General features: G+C 43.3%; 1 protein-coding gene across 1 annotated transcript in view; it reads right to left on the reverse strand.

Annotated features, from left to right (window-relative positions):
- LOC143764751 (serine/threonine-protein kinase SBK1-like) overlaps positions 1-14,998 on the reverse strand; it is a 107,752-nt gene extending 92,754 nt beyond the window's left edge. Inside the window, exon 1 of the mRNA XM_077250679.1 lies at positions 14,832-14,998. The gene's annotated coding sequence lies outside the window, so the exon portion shown is untranslated. The remainder of the gene's footprint in view (positions 1-14,831) is intronic.
- Between the last annotated feature and the right edge of the window lie 1,285 nt (positions 14,999-16,283).

Here is a 16,283-nt window from a genome sequence, read left to right on the forward strand (position 1 = left end):
AAAGAGATAAAATCAATTGCTGCTTAAAATAATATTTTACTATCAAGGATACCACAGACCTGGATGCATTTTCCTTATAATGCTCATAAGGTTGTTAGGCTCTTAGTCCAATATCAAATTCCAAGAATCTTTCCATTTTAACCCCTTAACGACCGCCGATACGCCTTTTAATGGCGGCCGCTAAGGGTACTTAAACCACAGCGCCGTTAATTAACGGCGCTGTGGAAAAAGTGAATAGCGCCCCCCAGAGTCGGATTTTCTCTGGGGTCTCGGTTCCCGAGGGTAGCCGAGACCCCAGAGAACATGATTCGGGGGGTTTTTACTGACCCCCGAGTTGCGATCGCCGGTAATTAACCGTTTACCGGCCATCGCAACAAAAAAAAACAAAACGCGATTTGCCATTTAATTTCTCTGTCCTCCGATGTGATCACACATGGGCGCCGCCATCTTTTTCTGGGGAAAAAATGGCGGGCGCATGCGCAGTGCGCCCGCCTCCCGGCACCCGGAAGATCTTTGGGGTCTCGGCTGCCGGGGGTAGTCGAGACCCCAAAGAACATGATCAGGGTCGGTTTTTACCGACCCCTGTTTTGCGATCGCCGGAAATTAACTGTTTACCGGAGACCGCAAAAAAAAAAAGCGATCTATAATTCTCTGTCCTCTGATGTGATCGCACATCAGAAAACAGAGAAATAGGGGGATTCGGGGACCCTATCATACTCACCCGGTGTCCCTGGGTCCTCCTGCCTCTCCTCTTGCCGGCCGGCTTCTTCCTCGGGAAAGAAAATGGCGGGCTCATGCGCAGTGCGCCCACCATCTGCTGCCATCTGCCGGCCGGCAGGAGAGACGAGTTGGGGCTATAATTAGGGTTAGGGTTAGGGTTAGGGCTAGGGTTAGGGTTAGGGCTAGGGTTAGGGTTAGGGTTAAGGCTAGGGCAAAATTTAGGGTTAGGGTTAGGCTACTTTCACACTAGCATTTTTTGGCTTCCCTCGCAATGCGTCGTTGGAGAAAAAACGCATCCTGCAAAAGTGCTTGCAGGATGCGTTTTTTCTCCATTGACTTACATTAGCGACACATTGCGACGGATTGCCACACGTCGCATCCGTCGTGCGACGGATGCGTCGTGCTTTGGCGGACCGTCGGCACAAAAAAACGCTACATGTAACTTTTTTTGTGCGACGTGTCCGCCATTTCCGACCGCGCATGCGCGGCCGGAACTCTGCCCCCGCCTCCCCGCACCTCACAATGGGGCAGCGGATGCGTTAAAAAAACAGCATCCGCTGCACCCGTTGTGCGGCGCTTACAAGCGTTGGTACGTCGGCCCGACACACTGCGATGGGCCGAGTACGACGCTAGTGTGAAAGTAGCCTTAGGCTTCTTTCACACTTGCGTCGGTACGGGGAGGTCGCAATGTGTCGGCCCGACGTACCGACGCACGTTGTGAAAATTGTGCACAACGTGGGCAGCGGATGCAGTTTTTCAACGCATCCGCTGCCCAGTCTATGTCCTGGGGAGGAGGGGGCAGAGTTAAGGCCACGCATGCGCGGAAATGGCGGACGCGACGTACAAAAAAAAGGTTACATTGAACTTTTTTTGTGACGACGGTCCACCAAAACACAACGGATCCAGTGCACGATGGACGCGATGTGTGGCCATCCGTCGGTAATACAAGTCTATGGGCAAAAAAGGCATCCTGTGGGCACATTTGCAGGATCTGTTTTTTGTCCAAAACGACGGATTGCGACGGATGCCACACGACGCAAGTGTGAAAGTAGCCTTAGGGTTAGGGTTGGGGCTAAAGTTAGGGCTAGGGTTAGGGTTAAATTTAGGGTTAGGGTTGGGGCTAAAGTTAGGGTTAGGGCTAAAGTTAGGGTTAGAGTTGGGATTAGGGTTAGGGTTTGGATTAGGGTTGGTATTAGGGTTACGTTTGGGATTAGGGTTACGTTTGGGATTAGGGTTACGTTTGGGATTAGGGTTGGGATTAGGGTTAGGGTTGGGATTAGGGTTAAGGTTAAGGTTAGGATTACGGTTAGGGGTGTATTGGGATTAGGGTTAGGTTTGAGGTTAGGGTTGAGATTAGGGTTAGGGGTGTGGTGGATTTAGGGTTTTGATTAGGGTTATGGTTAGGGTTGAGATTAGGGCTGTTTTGTGGTTAGGGTTGTGATTATCGTTAGGGTTGTGATTAGGATTATGGATCGGGTTGAGATTAGGGTTAGGGGTGTGTTGGAGTTAGGGTTGGAGTTAGAATTGGGGGGTTTCCACTGTTTAGGTACATCAGGGGGTCTCCAAACAAGACTGCCAATTTTGCGCTAAAAAAGTCAAATGGTGCTCCCTCCCTTCTGAGCTCTGCCGTGCACCCAAACAGTGGTTTACCCCACATATGGGGCATCAGCGTACTCGGGATAAATTGGACAACAACTTTTGGGGTCCAATTTCTCCTGTTATCCTTGTGAAAATAAAAACTTGGGGGCTAAAAATCTTTTTTGTGGGAAAAAAAATATTTTTTTATTTTCACTACTCTGCATTATAAACTTCTGTGAAGCACTTGAGCATTCAAAGTTCACACCACATATCTAGATAAGTTCCTTGGGGGGTCTAGTTTCCAAAATGGGGTCACTTTTGGGGGGTTTCTACTGTTTAGGTACATCAGGGGCTCTGCAAACGCAACATAATACCCGCAGACCATTTTATCAAAGCCTGCATTCCAAAATGGCGCTCCTTCCCTTCCGAGCTCTGCCGTGCGCCCAAACAGTGGTTTACCCCCACATATTTGGTACCAGCATACTCAGGACAAATTGGACAACATCTTTTGGGGTCCAATTTCTCTTGCTACCCTTGTGAAAATAAAAATTTGGGGGCTAAAATATCTTTTTTGTGGGAAAAAAATATATTTTTTATTTTCACTACTCTGCATTATAAACTTCTGTGAAGCACTTGGGCATTCAAAGTTCTCACTACACATCTAGATAAGTTCCATGGGGGGTCTAGTTTCCAAAATGGGGTCACTTGGGGGCTTTCTACTGTTTAGGCACATCAGGGGCTCTCCAAACGCGACATGGCGTCCGATCTCAATTCCAGTCAATTTTGCATTGAAAAGTCAAATGGCGCTCCTTTGCTTCCGAGCTCAGCCATGCGCCCAAACAGTGGTTTACCCCCACATATGGGGTGTCGGCGTACTCAGGACAAATTGTACAACAACTTCTGGGGTCCATTTTCTCCTGTTACCCTTGTGAAAATAAAAATTTGGGGGCAAAAAGATCATTTTTGTAGAAAAAATGCGATTTTTTTTATTTTCACGGCTCTACGTTATAAACTTCTGTGAAGCACTTGGGGGTTCAAAGTGCTCACCACACATCTAGATAAGTTCCTTAAGGGGTCTAGTTTCCAAAATGGTATCACTTGTGGGGGGTTTCCACTGTTTAGGCACATCAGGGGCTCTCCAAACGCGACATGGCATCTGATCTCAATTCCAGCCAATTCTGCATTGAAAGTCAAACGGTGCTCCTTCACTTCCATGCTCTGCGGTGCGCCCAAACAGTGGTTTACCTCCACATATGGGGTATCAACGTACTCAGGAGAAATTGCACAACAACTTTTGTGGTCTAATTTCTCCTGTTACCCTTGTGAAAATAAAAATTTGTGGGCGAAAAAATCTTTTTTGTGAAAACAAATGCGATTTTTTATTTTCACGGCTCTACGTTATAAACTTCTGTGAAGCACTTGGGGGTTCAAAGTGCTCACCACACATCTAGATAAGTTCCTTAAGGGGTCTAGTTTCCAAAATGGTATCACTTGTGGGGGGTTTCCACTGTTTAGGCACATCAGGGGCTCTCCAAACGCGACATGGCGTCCGATCTCAATTCCAGCCAATTCTGCATTGAAACAGTCAAACGGCACTCCTTCTCTTCCAAGCTCTGCGGTGCGCCCAAACAGTGGTTTACCTCCACATATGGGGTATCGGCGTACTCAGGAGAAATTGCACAACAAAATTTGTGGTCAAATTTCTGTTTTTACACTTGTGAAAATTAAAAAAAATGGTTCTGAATTAAAATGTTTGCAAAAAAAAGTTAAATGTTCATTTTTTTCTTCCACATTGTTTCAGTTCCTGTGAAGTACGTAAAGGGTTAATAAACTTCTTGAATGTGGTTTTGAGCAGCTTGAGGGGTGAAGTTTTTAGAATGGTGTCACACTTGGTTATTTTCTATAATATAGACCCCTCAAAATGACTTCAAAGGTGATGTGGTCTCTAAAAAAAACATGGTGTTGTAAAAATGAGAAATTGCTGGTCAACTTTTAACCCTTATAACTCCCTAACAAAAACAAATTTTGTTTCCAAAATTGTGCTGATGTAAAGTAGACATGTGGGAAATGTTATTTATTAACTATTTTTCTCTCTGATTTAAGGGCATAAAAATAGAAAGTTTGAAAATTGCTAAATTTAAAAAAATTTCGCCATATTTCCGTTTTTTTCATAATTAACCGCAAGTAATATCGAAGAAATGTTACCACTAACTTGAAGTACAATATGTCATGAAAAAACTTTCTCAGAATCACCGGGATCCGATAAAGCGTTCCAGAGTTATAACCTCTTAAAGTGACAGTGGTCAGAATTGTAAAAATTGGCTCGGTCATTAAGTACCAAATTGGCTCTGTCACTAAGGGGTTAAAAAACAAGGTACAAAAAACATAGGCTCTTTCAACCAATTAAACACCCTTAGCTTAAAATGAACCTGTCATGTGCAAAAATGTTATTTACAAGCAGATACAGGGTTAATCTACAAGTGATTAGTGTTAAAATGCTTCCTTGCTGTCTTACTGAAAAGCACGGCTACCGGCAGAAAATGAACTTATATCCTCCATAAGCCGAATTCTTTCAGGCATAGAGGAAGATGTGGGGCTGCTACAATCACCACCCGCTATGTTGGAATAAATAAAAAACAAAGTAATTGAGATCTATCAGTCTTGAAAAGGTTATAAAGCCATTTCTAAAGCTTTGGGTCTCCAACGAATCACAGTGACAGCAATTATCCACAAACGGTGAAAACATGGAACAGTGGTGAACCTTCCCAGGAGTGGCCGGCTTACCAAAATTACCCTAAGAGCGCGGCGATGACTCATCCAAGAGTTCACAACAGACCCCACAACAACATCCAAAGAACTGCAGGCCTCACTTGCCTCAGCTAATGTCAGAGTTTATGACTCCACCATAAGAAACAGACTGGGCTAAGATGCCCTGCGGGGTAGAGTTCCTAGACTGCCAAGCCATAATTACTTGACTCAGTTTTGCCAGATGTCCCAGGACTTTTGGGAGGATACTCTGTGGACTGATGAGACAAAAGTTGGTCTTTTTGTAAGGTGTATGTGCCATTTCATCTGACGAAGAAGTAACACAGCATTTTATAAAAGGAACATCATACTAACAGTAAAATATGGTGGCCATAGCATGATGGTCTTGGGCTGTTGTTTTGCTGCTTCAGGCCCGGAAGACTTGATATGGTAAGTGGAACCATGAATTCTGTCTACCAAAAAATCATGAAGGATAATGTCCGGCCATCTGTTTGTGCCCCTAAGTGGATGCGCACTTGGGTTATGCAGCAGGACACTGGTCCAAAACACACTAGTAAGTCCACCTCTGAATGTCTTAAGAAAGACAAAAGTAAGACTTTGGAGTGGCCTAGTCAGTGTCTGGAGCTTAATCCAACTGAGACGCTGCGGCATGACCTTAGAAAGGCGGTTCATGCTAGGAAACCCTCCATTGTGAATGAATTACAACAATTCTGCAAAGATTACAAAGTTGACTGGGCCAAAATTCATCCAGAGTGTTTTAAAAAACTAATTTCCAGTTATCGCAAATGCTTTACTAGTTGTTGCTGCTAAGGGTGGCCCAACCAGTTACCACACAGCTCCTGTAGGTTTGAAATTCTTTTTTCCTTAATAATAAAGACCTTCATTTAAAAGCTGCATTTTGTGATTACTTGTGTTATCTTTGTCTAATATTTACATTTTAGAGAAAAAGAAAATGACAAACAGCTTCACAGGAGCGCCAAGCTGGTGTTTGGAGTGGTTAAAACGGAATATACGCTGCAGCTCCAGCCGGATGCCTCGCAAGAGGATCAAACAAGAAGGGACAAAAAAAACGGTCATAAGAGCGCATGCGAGACGGTGAGTTGATATAAAATCTTCATTTCCACTGGAAACTAATAAATGAAGATTTTATGTCAACTCACCGTCTCGCATGCACTCCTATGACCGTTTTTTAGTCCCTTCTAATATTTAAATTTGTCAGGAAGGAGGCAAACTTTTTTTTTCACAGGACTATCTATTAGTTATGGAGTCTTGTCAATTATATAAGATATAAGTGTAATGATTAATTTTTTTAAAGTGGAAAATCCAGCAACCGTAAAATTTCTTGAAAAAAATCACATTTATTTGTAGATTAAAACATGAAAAAGTAAAATTTAAAAAATCTGTTAGCGCAGCGGTCGACGTGTTTTGAGCTACACTAGCTGTTTGGGGGGTCAATATGACAGAAAATACCCAAAAGTGACACCATTCTAAAAACTGCACCCCTCAAGGTGCTCAAAACCACATTCAAGAAGTTTATTAACCCTTCAGGTGCTTCCTTCACAAGAACGAAAGCAATGAGGAAAGGAAAAAATGAAGATTTTACATTTTTTGCAAAAATGTATTTTAGACCCAAACTTTTTTATTTTGTTGTGCAATTTGAGTACATCCATACCCAGTATGTGGGCGAAAGCCACTGTTTGGGCGCATGGCAGGGCTCAGAAGGGAGGGAGCACCGTTTGAGTTTTTTAACCCAAAATTGGCTAGAATCAATGTCGGGCGCCATGTCACGTTTGGAGACCCCCCTGATGTACCTAAATGTTGTGGATTCTGTTTTTGGGCTCCCTCTGGTGGTTACAACTGGTACTGGGTGACTTTGGTGGGTTGCGGCCTCTGGTTTCCACCTGTCCATCTGAGGCTGGGTGTTTCCTATTTAACCTGGCTTTCCTGTCATTCCCTTGCCGGCTATCAATGTATCAGTGTGTTTCTGTTACCTTTGCTACCTGCTCCTAAAGCCTTCAGGACAAGCTAAGTCTGATTCCCCTGTTTCATGTTTACTTTCATGCTTTTAGTCCAGCTTGCAGATATGTAATTCTCTGTTGCTGGTTGCTCTAGTGGGCTGAAATTACCACTCATGTACCATGAGTTGGCACATGAGTTCAAGTAATTTCAGGATGGTATTTTGAAGGGTTTTAAGCTGACCGCGCAGTTCCCCTTTTGTATCCTCTGCTATCTAGCTTTAGCGGGCCTCATTTTGCTGAATCTGTTTTCATAACTACATTTGTGCCTTCCTCTTATTTCACCGTCATTACATGTGGGGGGCTGCTATTTTTGTGGGAATATTTCTCTGGAGGCAAGAGAGGTCTATTATTCTTCTGATAGGGGAAGCTAGATCTCCGGCTGGCGCGAGACATCTAGAGTCCCCCCAGGAACGTTCCCCGGCTGCTGTTAGTTGAGTGTTGAGGTTCAGGATCGCGGTCAGCTCAGGTTCCATCACCCTAGAGCTCGTCCTGTTTTTTGCCCGTGTTCTTTTGTTATTTCCCTGCCATTGGGAACATGACACCTAAATAGTGGAAACCCCCCAATTCTAACACCAACCCTAACACAGCCTTACCCCTGACCCTAATCCCAACCCTAACTGTAACCACAACCCTAGCCGCCACACCACAACCGTAACCCAAACTCAACCCTAACCTTAGCCCCAACCCTAACCCTAGCTATAACCCCAACCATAACCTTAGCCCCAACCCTAACCCTAGCTCTAACCCCAACCCTAACCCTAATGGAAATATGGAAATAAGTACTTTTTTAATTTTATTATTTTTACCTAACTAACGGGGTGATAAAGGGGGTTTGATTTACTATTTTTTTTATTTTTATCACTGTGATAGGGTCTATCACAGTGATCAAAATGAACCAATAGGAAAAATCCCCTATTGTTGCCGGGTACCAGCCGGCAGATCTTGGCAGGCGCATTTCGTTTGTTATTGTTATTGTTTTGTTATTTCCCTGCCATTGGGAACATGACAGTATAGCCGGCCCACAAAGTGTTAATTGTTTGGGCTGAAGCAGGAGAAAAAGAAGTGTTGAAGGGAAATTTTTTTTTTTTTTTCCCTCAGAGTTTTGCTGCCTAGCCCTTAATTGCTGTCTAGCTGCTTCTTACCTCCTCTTAACCCTTGAATGGCTCTGACCTTAGCTGTTTAACATGGATGTCCAGATTTTGGCTTCCAGCCTGAATAATCTTGCTGCAAGAGTTCAAAACATACAGGATTTTGTTGTTCACACTCCTATGTCTGAACCTAGAATTCCTATCCCAGAGTTTTTTTCTGGAGATAGATCTACCTTCCTGAATTTCAGGAACAATTGCAAATTGTTTCTTATTTTGAAATCTCGCTCCTCTGGAGACCCTGCTCAGCAGGTCAAGATTGTAATATCTTTCCTGCGGGGCGACCCTCAGAATTGGGCATTTGCATTGGCTCCAGGGGATCCTGCATTGCTCAGTGTGGATGCGTTTTTTCTGGCACTGGGATTGCTCTATGAGGAACCTAATCTGGAGATTCAGGCTGAAAAGGCTTTATTAGCCCTCTCTCAGGGGCAAGATGAAGCGGAAGTATATTGTCAAAAATTTCGGAAATGGTCGGTGCTTACTCAGTGGAATGAGTGCGCCCTGGCTGCAAACTTCAGAGATGGTCTTTCTGAGGCCATTAAGGATATTATGGTGGGGTTCCCTGCGCCTACAGGTCTGAATGAGTCTATGACTATGGCCATTCAGATTGATCGGCGTTTACGGGAGCGCAAACCTGTGCACCAGTTGGCGGTGTCTTCTGAACAGGCACCTGAGACTATGCAATGTGATAGAATTCAGTCCAGAAGTGAACGGCAACATTATAGGCGGAAAAATGGATTGTGTTTTTATTGTGGTGATTCAGCTCATGTTATATCAGCATGCTCTAAACGCACAAAAAAGGTTGATAAATCTTTTGCCATTAGTACTCTGCAGTCTAAGTTCATTTTGTCTGTAACTCTGATTTGTTCATTGTCATCCATTTCCGTCGATGCCTATGTGGATTCGGGCGCTGCCCTGAGTCTTATGGATTGGTCATTTGCCAAACGCTGCGGTTTTAGTCTGGAGCCTCTGGAAGTTCCTATTCCTTTGAAGGGAATTGACTCTACACCATTGGCTATGAATAAACCGCAGTACTGGACACAAGTGACCATGCGCATGACTCCCGTTCATCAGGAGGTGATTCGCTTCCTTGTACTGTATAATTTACATGATGTACTAGTGCTTGGTCTGCCATGGTTACAAACTCATAATCCAGTCCTGGATTGGAAAACAATGTCTGTGTTAAGCTGGGGATGTCAGGGGGTTCATGATAATGCACCTCTGATTTCAATCGCTTCATCTACTCCTTCTGAGGTCCCTGCGTTTTTGTCTGACTATCGGGATGTTTTTGAGGAGCCTAAGCTCAATTCGCTCCCTCCTCATAGGGATTGTGACTGTGCTATAGAATTAATTCCTGGCAGTAAGTTCCCTAAGGGTCGTTTATTTAATCTGTCAGTGCCAGAGCATACTGCTATGCGGAATTATATTAAGGAGTCCTTGGAAAAGGGACATATTCGTCCATCTTCGTCCCCTCTGGGAGCAGGTTTTTTTTTCGTGGCTAAAAAAGACGGTTCCCTGAGGCCTTGTATAGATTATCGCCTTCTGAATAAGATTACAGTCAAATATCAGTATCCATTGCCATTATTGACTGATTTGTTTGCCCGCATTAAGGGGGCTAGGTGGTTCACTAAGATAGATCTTCGCGGTGCGTATAATCTTGTGCGGATAAAGCAGGGTGATGAGTGGAAAACCGCATTTAATACGCCTGAGGGCCATTTTGAGTATTTGGTAATGCCTTTTGGACTTTCTAATGCTCCTTCAGTTTTTCAGTCCTTTATGCACAATATTTTCCGTGAATATCTGGATAAATTTATGATTGTGTATTTGGATGATATTTTGGTGTTTTCTGATGACTGGGAGTCTCATGTTCTACAGGTCAGGAGGGTGTTTCAAGTCCTGCGGGACAATTCTCTGTTTGTGAAGGGCTCAAAATGTCTCTTCGGAGTCCAAAAGATTTCTTTTTTGGGGTACATTTTTTCTCCTTCTACTATTGAGATGGATCCCGTCAAGGTTCAGGCGATTTGTGACTGGACACAACCTACATCTGTTAAGAGTCTTCAGAAGTTTTTGGGTTTTGCTAATTTTTATCGTCGCTTCATTACTAATTTTTCCAGTGTTGTTAAACCTTTGACTGATTTGACTAAAAAGGGTGCTGATGTTGCTAATTGGTCTCCTACGGCTGTGGAGGCCTTTCAGGAACTTAAGCGCCGGTTTTCTTCTGCTCCTGTGTTATGTCAACCAGATGTTTCACTTCCTTTTCAGGTTGAGGTTGATGCTTCCGAGATTGGAGCGGGGGCGGTTTTGTCACAGAGAAATTCCGATGGCTCGGTGATGAAGCCATGTGCGTTCTTTTCTAGAAAATTCTCGCCCGCCGAGCGCAATTATGATGTGGGTAATCGGGAGCTTTTGGCCATGAAGTGGGCATTTGAGGAGTGGCGTCATTGGCTTGAGGGTGCTAGACATCGTGTGGTGGTCTTGACTGATCCCACAAAAATAGATCTCCGGCTGGCGCGAGACGTCTAGAGTCCCCCCAGGAACGTTCCCCGGCTGCTGTTAGTTGAGTGTTGAGGTTCAGGATCGCGGTCAGCTCAGGTTCCATCACCCTAGAGCTCGTCCTGTTTTTTGCCCGTGTTCTTTTGTTATTTCCCTGCCATTGGGAACATGACACCTAAATAGTGGAAACCCCCCAATTCTAACACCAACCCTAACACAGCCTTACCCCTGACCCTAATCCCAACCCTAACTGTAACCACAACCCTAGCCGCCACACCACAACCGTAACCCAAACTCAACCCTAACCTTAGCCCCAACCCTAACCCTAGCTATAACCCCAACCATAACCTTAGCCCCAACCCTAACCCTAGCTCTAACCCCAACCCTAACCCTAATGGAAATATGGAAATAAGTACTTTTTTAATTTTATTATTTTTACCTAACTAACGGGGTGATAAAGGGGGTTTGATTTACTATTTTTTTTATTTTTATCACTGTGATAGGGTCTATCACAGTGATCAAAATGAACCAATAGGAAAAATCCCCTATTGTTGCCGGGTACCAGCCGGCAGATCTTGGCAGGCGCATTTCGCGTGCGCCTGCCATTTTCTTCCTGGAAGAAGACACCAATGCCTAGGGAGACAGAGCCGGAGGGTACAGGGACACCAGAGGTACCGAGGTGGCTTGGGGGACCTCATTTCTATTTCCTTTGATATGCTAGATCCTCGAAGCTGAGGAATAAGTACCCTTAAAAGGCGTATCTGGTTGTTAAGGGGTTAATACATTATTATAAATTTTTGAGGCACCATTAATTTCTGGATGCTGTACATGTGAAAAGAGTTACATACAGGTAATATATTATAGTAAACAAATTGACAGACTGGTGAAAAGGTGCAGAGGACTTTGCTTTCATGGGCGTAAGCCCAATCTACAGAGTGAGGCCACATTCACACGTTGAGTATTTGGTGAATATTTTACCTCAGTATTTGTAAGCCAAAACCAGAAGTGGAACAGACAGAGGAAAATTATAATAAAAACATGTCACCACTTCTACATGTTTCCCCCTCTCCTGGTTTTGGATTACAAATACTGAGGTTAAAAAACTCTTCAGATACTCAATGTATGTGGACTAATGTAGAATGACTAGGTAGGTGAGGGTTAGGAACAACTCAGGTGGTAGACTTTTTTGTGCTGATTTCCTCTGTAACTGGGGCTGGTTTATATGCCAAAGTTACAGAGAAAATTCAGCTTACTGGATGCAAAGCAGAGGTGAAAGGGTGTTGTAGGACTCAGCAGTTCATGCTCTCTCACTACACCTGGCAATCACATGATCACTGCTTTCTAATCTATGCATACAATTCTGTTTCAGCATTGTGTAACACGTGATCGAGAAGCCAGAGATGGTAATAAAGCAAGCTTGCCTTCTCTGTGGGGGGCCTGACAGCCAACTCATTGCCGCAGCAGCTGTACAATCAAGCTACTGACTCTGCATTAACATTTTAGAATGTTAGTGCAGAGTAAAGTGTTGACTGCCTCAACATATAAAGTCTGTGGGCATTCCAGAAGTAGTTAATTATTGAACGTAACATTTAACCTTTGATATGAGCATCAAATATCGCATCTAAATGCACATGCTCACATGCAAATAGAACCTGATGAAGACCCTAGCCCAGGATCAAAATCATGTTTGCTCTTTATAAACGTTTTGTATTCTTTTACTTTTTTTATTTAACCCCTTCCCGACATCTGACGGTATAGTACGTCACATGTCGGGACCCCCGCTTTGATGTGCGCTCCGGCGGTGAGCGCACATCAAAGCCGGGACATGTCAGCTGTTTTGAACAGCTGACATGTGCCCGCAATAGGCGAGGGCAGAATCGCGATCTGCGCGCGCCTATTAACTAGTTAAATGCCGCTGTCAAACGCAGACAGCGGCATTTAACTACCGCATCCGGCCGTGCGGCCGGATATGAGCGCATCGCCGACCCCCGTCACATGATCGGGGGTCGGCGATGCTCCTCCATTGTAACCATAGAGGTCCTTGAGACCTCTATGGTTACTGATTGCCGGTGGCTGTGAGCGCCCCCCTGTGGTCGGCTCTCACAGCACACCTGCAAATCTGCTGTGTAGCAGCGATCTTATGATCACTGCTGCATAGCAGAGCCGATCAGGCTGTGCCTGCTTCTAGCCTCCCATGGAGGCTATAGAAGCATGGCAAAAGTAAAAAAAAAAAGTTTTTAAAAATGTGAAAAAAATAAAAAAAATATAAAAGTTTAAATCACCCCCCTTTCGCCCCAATCAAAATAAATCAATAAAAAAAAAATCCAACCTACACATATTTGGTTCAGAATCGCCCAATCTATCAATAAAAAAAAAGCATTAACCTGATCGCTAAATGGCGTAATGAGAAAAAAATTCGAAACGCCAGATTTACGTTTTTTTGGTCGCCACGACATTGCATTAAAATGCAATAACGGGCGATCAAAAGAACGTATCTGCACCAAAATGTTATCATTAAAAACGCCAGCTCGGCACGCAAAAAATAAGCCCTCACCCGACCCCAGATCACGAAAAATGGAGACGCTACGAGTATCGGAAAATGGCGCAATTTTGTTTTGTTTTGTTTTTTGCAAAGTTTGGAATTTTTTTTCACCACTTAGGTGAAAAATAACCTAGTCATGTTAGGTGTCTATGAACTCGTAGTGACCTGGAGAATCATAATGGCAGGTCAGTTTTAGCATTTAGTGAACCTAGCAAAATAGGCAAGCAAAAAACAAGTGTGGGATTGCACTTTTTTTTGCAATTTCACTGCACTTGGAATTTTTTTCCTGTTTTCTAGTACACGACATGCTAAAACCAATGATGTCTTTCAAAAGTACAACTCGTCCCGCAAAAAATAAGCCCTCACATGGCCAAATTGATGGAAAAATAAAAAAGTTATGGCTCTGGGAAGGAGGGGAACGAAAAACGAAAACGGAAAAACGGAAAAAGCTCCGGGGGTGAAGGGGTTAATTTTCACAATAATCTAAGTGGAGATCTGTTTTGCAACTAGTGTCAAATAATACTCCTGATTTTACATAGTTTCCCTTGCTTACTGGAGTGACATTGAGCCAGCATGTACCCAGTATGTTCTCTTAAAACAGATGCTGACAGTACAGCAGATTGGCTGGATCAAATGTCCCATGTATGACTGTTACTGTATATACTCCGTATTCTATTGTTCACCTTTATTGAATGACAAATTTCCCAACATTTGCCTACTGCTGACACCGACAGGAGTGGCAGAAAATTAATATTAGGCATAATAAATTACAGGACAATGCTGGGCATGCCTAATAGCATGAAATTGTCCTGCTTCTATCTACTTGGAGGGAAGGTAGGTGGTCTACAAAGGGATGGTTTTACACATTTGTGCATGCACAAAGCCATCATTTCATTCACTTTTCTATGCAATAAATGCATATTCCCATGAATACAGGTCAGAGGATCCAGGACAGTGAATGCATGCACAATCACCAGATAGCGGGCTGGGCAGTAGAGTTAGCTGTTCTACTCATATCCAACTATAAGAAAATAATAATAGAAGATGCAGTATGTGGTGTACATAGAAGCCATCTTATTAACTTTTATAGATTTCTGTATAACAGAAGAACAAGAAGCTGCTGCCAATAAGCACATATGTGTTGCTATATATTCAGGTCAGACGCAGTAGGGAAGGATGGAGCATACATGCACAGTCACTGGACAGAACACTAGTGGACATGTCTAATGGACAGCAGAAAAAAATAATAGCCTACCACTAGATCTTGGTAAGAATTGATCAAGATATAGAGGAGTTTTGAAAATACGATTTAGTGATGGAAATGCAGTATGCAGAATTGCAAAATACTATAATATCACTATCAATCTATTTTTGTATCAGACGTTTGTTGTAAATTATTAATGCATTTGATAGAGACTTCTGCATAGTGATGTGGAAGCACATTTCAAAGTGAAAAATGATAAACAGCTAAAATACTTATAAAGGTGACAAAGTGCTATTTACATGCACAAGACCTTCTATTTTAGAATGAAATCTACTGATATAACAGATATATTTCTCATTGCATACCTTCAGGTGGAGAAGTTTGATGCTATCCTCCTAACTTGAAAATGTCCCCTTGACCACAATGTAACAGTAGCGATAGCCCACTGTGAATAAACCTTTTCTTCCTTTGCTACAATTTATTTTGGATGGACTCAAACCTTATTAATGAGAAGCTGCAGTATCTGCCACTGTTTATTCATGACCGTTAGAACAAAATAGAGCTAGAGGTGAATCTGCATGTGTGTCATTTATAAAGCACTTTCCAGAATGTGCTTCTAAATTTAGTAGACACCCTCCTCATACTTGAACTTGTTATTAACATCATTGAACTAGTCTGAACCAGCACCTTTCTAGCATACATAGTTATCCACCATTTTCTGTTATCTGTAGTTCTGTTTAGAATTCCTGTTACCATGTAAATATTGCTGGACTCTGCACAAAAACCAGAAGCATAGCATTTATAATACCCATTTTCATTCAATGAAGCTGAAGCCGTTATTCAGTTGCACACAATAACATTAATAACAAATAAACCTTGAGCCTATCTATATAAGCAGAAAAAAAAACACACAGTTGTGGCCACGAGTTTTGAGACTGATACAATTTTAGGTTTTCACCAAGGTTGCGGCATCAGTGTTTTTAGGTCTTTTAGTCACAAATTTCTATGGTTACTGAAGTACAATTATTAGCATTTCATAATTTTTTCAACTTTAATTGACAAATACATCAAGTTTATGCTAACACTCAATATATACAGGATTTTTTTAAAGAGGTTGTCCAGTCTAAATCGATAAGTCTGTAGGCATTCTGTGTGACTGAAGACTTAAGAATCTCCCCAGTGCACACACTGTGGTTTCTGGGCCAGGACCGGCAGGTATACAGTATATGCGTTATACCTACCCACGACCGAGGCCCGTCTAATGGACCTGGCCTTGCTCAATACATTTGTATTGAGCGAGGCTCCCTGTCTGGTGACGCAGTCATCCAGTGGGCATGGCCATCCAGTGGACCTGATCTTGCTCAATACAAGTGTACGAAGCAAGGTTTTGCCCACTAGTTGGGTTCTGGTCAGGAGTGTACATAACACATACATACCCACTAGTCCCGGCTCAGATATCAGCAAATCCCCACAGCACACAGTGAAGGCTCTGGGGAGATTCAGAAGTCTGCAGTCACACAGAGTGACTGCAGACTTATTATCAGGGCCAGAGTGGGACAAAAAAGCAGTCCTGCCACACAAACCCCACCAACCCACATACTATAACACTCCCCCTACTCCCAATCAGTGGATTTTGCTATACTTTGTCATGCTCCTCAACACTCCTCTTAAAGGCATTATTTGAAGAGCCTTGTGTGAATGGCACTGCAGTGCGCATGATCGACCACAGGTCCATTTACATGGTGCTCTTTAAAGCAATGGTTTTCGGGATCATGGGGGTCCCAGCGGTTGAACCCAGCAATTCCAAGGTTCTCAGG

The sequence above is a fragment of the Ranitomeya variabilis genome, chromosome 4, assembly GCF_051348905.1.
Source record: "Ranitomeya variabilis isolate aRanVar5 chromosome 4, aRanVar5.hap1, whole genome shotgun sequence".
Lineage (NCBI taxonomy): Eukaryota > Metazoa > Chordata > Amphibia > Anura > Dendrobatidae > Ranitomeya > Ranitomeya variabilis.